We start from the raw sequence: 4,688 nt of genomic DNA, 5'->3' as shown, positions 1-4,688 counted from the left end.
ACCGCACGGGCTACATATTAATTGGGGTGTGTCGGGAGAAGGTGTAAAATAATTGTTTGATAGAAAATGCGCTTTTCATGAGTTAAAATTATGGTGCTCATAATGTATTGAATTTACCTAAAATGACGTATTTAGGGAAGCTGAATTTGAGCTTTATGAGGGACACAACTTCAGTTATATTTTGGGTTTTGGTTTAGGTAAAAACGTTATAATAAAATTAAAATGTCGGGTTATATAAAGGTCATGAAATCGTTTTAAAACGTTTTTTTTTGAAAACACACTACAACAATATTTTCAAAATGTTTTCGTAATGTCATTTTAAACTATTTTTGCAAACATTTTTTGGCCAAATATTTTGTCAACACTTAAATAACATTATGTTAAAATATTTGCACCCAGCAAACAAAAAATGTTCTTAAAATGTTTTTTACAAAACGTTTTTAATAACATTTAAATGTCGGTTATATAAAGGTCGTGAAAACTTTTTAAAAACGTTATTGTAAATATTTTGGGCAAACATTTTTTTGCAAAATATTTTTTCAACCCCAAAATAACATTCTGTTTAGAATGATTTGTACCACGTTTTCAAAAATGTTTTTGGAATGTTATTAAAACGTTTTTATACCCTTTATATAACCCAGCATTTAAATGTTTTCTGTAAAACATTTGTGTTTGCTGTGCAGTAAATTACCAACAAATGTTTTTTAATGTTATGAAAACGTTTTATACCATTAATGTACCCTTTATACAACCCGACATTTAAACGTTTTCTGACAACCTTTTATAACCTTTTTGCGAATGATGTTGAAAACGTTTCGTGTTTGCTGGGATTGTTCTCAGTGGCGTAGCTGCCCAGAGGGGAGCAGGGGGGTGGCAATTGCCCCCCCTGGCAGCCTATTTGGGCCAACGATATCCATCGGCCAACGATATAAGGTGCGGATAGAATTTTAACAATTTTAAAATTTTGTTAAAAAAATGGAACTATATTATATAAAATGAAGTCGCTATCCCTTGTGGCAATGCCTATTGGGCCCCTTATATATCCAATAACCGTGGATTTAGTGCCTTTTGGAAACAAATATTCAATGATATTCAAAATAATTTGCAATATTAAACAAAATACACACAAATATTTTTTTTATAAATCAAACTGCACTTTATTTCAACAATGTAATGATATTTATTCACCAAAAGCTTGAAAATGTGAGAAAATTTTGCAAATATTTTTCAAAATTTTACAACGACAATTCCCTGTCAAATCATGCCATTTACACAAATTGTCGTCTGTGCTTGCTAGGAGTGTAGTAGTGTGTGTACATGTTGAAATTCTAAAACTTTTGTGATTTTAAATTTTGATCAATAGTTGCCTTGTCAACAGGAAAATAGTCTTATGCAATTTTAGTCTTTAACGGTCTACAAAGCACAGTGATTGGTCAGTTGGATTTAGCGCCTTATGGAAACAAACTGAAATGGAGTTAGTGCCTTTTGAAAAAAAAAGTCAAATTTCTGGCCCACCCTGTAATGGGATTGAGCTCCTTTTGGAAAAAATGGTTTGATTCCGTGAAACCAATGATATAACACTATACATTGGTACCAATAACTCAATTTTTCCAAAAAGTGGATTTAGCGCCTTTTGGAACCGAGCTATTTATTACCAATTTTGGAAAATGGGAGGTAAATGGGTTATAAAAATAGCAACTAGATGGACGGCGGTTCTCGGGATCATGTTGCGCACAGCGTCGACTTCGTGATGCCTCCACCAAAGGGAGCGATGTGGCACACAAAGGTTGGTATAAAAGTATCAAGCCTCAAGGGCAGACTAATTTGACCTCAGATCACCTCTGGATGACCCCAAACAACCTTCAATGACTCTGGATGACCCAAGAATGACCTTTAAAAATGTGGCTCTAAATTGTGACAATACCACCAAGTATCATGCCCATAGGACAAATTTGACTTCAAAAGACTTTTGAATGACCCTGGATGACCCCAAAATTACCTTCAAAAATTATCCTCTACATGGTGACAATACCCACCAGGTTTCATGCCCATAAAGCAAATATTGCAAATTTGACCTCAGATGACCCCTGGATGATCCCAGAATGACCTTCAAAATTTAGGCTGTAAATGGTGACAATACCCACCAAGTTTCATGCCCATAGGACAAATATTAGAATTTTGACCTCAAATGACCCCTGGGTGACCCCAAAATGACCTTTCAAAGCATACAATTTCCTGGCCCCATACCCCTTGCTTTTCCACAAGTCCCATCACTATACATCTTACCACTGCCAGAAATAGCCAAATTAATAGCAAATTAGCTTTATAAATATGCAAATTAGCTAAGTAACTTCATTTGCATGGTTTGATAACGGAAAATCACCACCACATTGTATTCCACCAATGCGTATATCCACCTACATGTAAGAGGTTACATCACAATATGCCATACCACTTCCGAGAAATAGCCTTCTCAAATATGTTGACAGACATTTTGACGAAAAGTTTATACAGAATTGGGTAACAAATATGCAAATTAGCTTATTAGCATACTAAAGGAATATGTAAATTCAATTGATGACGGTTCCTATAGTGCGGCTATAATCCAAGATTAGTTGCATTAGGATTTAAACTGTTCATATAGAATGACCAAATTTTACAACCAAAAGTCTCAAAATAATGGTATTTTACAAGTATGACCTTTGACCTCAGTATATGACCTTTAATCACCACCAATAGATGAGGGGTTCCCCATTTGGTTTGCAATAGGATTTAAGTTGTTCATAATTATGAGAGACTAAATTTACAAATTGACCTCAAATGACCTTTGACATTAGTGGGACCTTGAACCCCACCCGAAAAAAAAAAAAAGTAGCCAAGAGTTTCTGACCATGGCCCACCTATCCTGAAAATCTGAAGTCAATCCACCCATCAGGCCGAGATACAGCATCCGGACGGGCTTACGGACGGAAACACGGATCGACAGAAGCACGGACATTACAAAAAACAGTATGCCTCGCGGTGGAGGCATAAATATCCTGAGATTGTTTTTATCTCGTGTATGAAAAGGATTAATAAATTCGTATCACTTGTTGCTCGAGAAATTGAGAATACTGAGATGTTAATGCGTCTAATGCTTTTGGAGCTCATGCATACGCATTTATCAAACCTATACGTAAATATGACCTCAAATCTTATATTTGATAATATCAGGAGATAATCTTGCAAACATTCGGAAATTTTAACCCACAAAACTCAAATTCAGTCTTCTTAAATCCGCCATTTTAAGCTAATTCACTACATAATCAGCGCATAATGTAAACTCACGGAAAGCGCAATTTCTATCAGACAAATATTTTACACCGCATCTCCCTGTCGTACTCCAATTAATATTTAGCCCGTTAGGTTTATACAGACCCACTACCAGACTAGTCTTGGAATCTTGCAAAAATATTCCTTACTTTAATGCCAAGTCTGTATTATGGTGTCACTACTCAAAGGCTCCTGAAGAGCACCTACTTGTATGTGTGCATGATCACAGCATGATAGTTTGCCGTCCCTTTTGCCATCTATAGCTTTTATTCGGATTGGAAATACTAGGGTCGTACGTGCTGCTCTGATCGGCTTCATTCAGACAGATCTCTGTCAAATAAACAAAACACATAATTACAGTAATAGGATCAATCATTGTTATGTAGACAATTAAACAAAGCCAGATTGGCCAGAGAAAAGAAAAAGAAATGGGAAAATTGTAACAAATGTTGTAAAACAATTATAACAATAATTTTTGTTTTAGGGTTGGTAGCGTCTATTTTCCTATTTTTTGCTCTGCCCTTTTGGAAACTCATCCAAAAAATATTGGGTCAACGCTTTTTCCGGGCTGTTGATGAAGGGGAGGGAGGCAATTTTCACCTTCTTCTCCAGCCCCCGGTTAGGCGCGGCCTGGGTATGCTTTTTATGTTGTTGTTGTAAAAATCCCTTGCTCATATAAAATGTCGCCTATACTTTTGTACATAGCTAGAATGTCCCAGCTTTGCAAGGGCACACTCACATCACATCATAACATGTAGCAGTTATACCATGTGCGGAATGTTTGTATATATACGTTGGGTATTACTGAACAGAGAAATAGAAAAAAAAATGTGCAAGTAAAAAAGTGCCTCATTGGCAATTACAAAATACTGATGTGACATGATGCTTATATCAAGGTCAACTGTGCAGTCTTAGCTTGCAAATGCCGTTTGTTTTGTTCAATTTTCTTGTTTTAAATCTCGAGATATGTCTAGTTAACAAAGAAGGGGTAAAATCACAATTGTGTGGCCACTTTTACTAGGAAAGATGGCTGTACATGTAAAAGCCCGGGGGGGGGGGGGCACTTCAATTTTGGAGGTGACGCGTATGTAGGGCTGTTAAGACCCCCTTTTTCAGAATCCCTGTCACCCAAAGACCACATATTTTTTAACGAACACGTGCTCTGTCCCGGCTCTTAAACAGCTTAACTTTCATTTATCACTGATTTACTGTTACTTATTTTGAAAAAAAAAAAACAAAGAAATTTGAAGCCATTTAGAACTAAAAATGCGATTTCGACGTTTCTGTGGGCCTGTTTCTGGTTCTCACCCAAAGATTCCATTTAAAAAAGGTGATGTTCTCACCCAATGACCCCATATTTTTTACATTTTGCTCTC

General features: G+C 36.2%; 1 protein-coding gene across 4 annotated transcripts in view; it reads right to left on the bottom strand.

The window, feature by feature from the left end:
* Positions 1–3,551, bottom strand: part of LOC140160833 (zonadhesin-like) — a 55,196-nt gene extending 51,645 nt beyond the window's left edge. For all 4 annotated transcript variants that reach the window (XM_072184145.1, XM_072184146.1, XM_072184147.1 and 1 more), the window contains exon 1: positions 3,520–3,551. The gene's annotated coding sequence lies outside the window, so the exon portion shown is untranslated. The remainder of the gene's footprint in view (positions 1–3,519) is intronic.
* Positions 3,552–4,688: the final 1,137 nt, after the last annotated feature.

Source organism: Amphiura filiformis, chromosome 9 (assembly GCF_039555335.1).
Source record: "Amphiura filiformis chromosome 9, Afil_fr2py, whole genome shotgun sequence".
NCBI lineage: Eukaryota > Metazoa > Echinodermata > Ophiuroidea > Amphilepidida > Amphiuridae > Amphiura > Amphiura filiformis.
The sequence above is the reverse complement of the archived record's forward strand: the minus strand, read 5'-3'. Positions and strand labels throughout refer to the sequence as shown.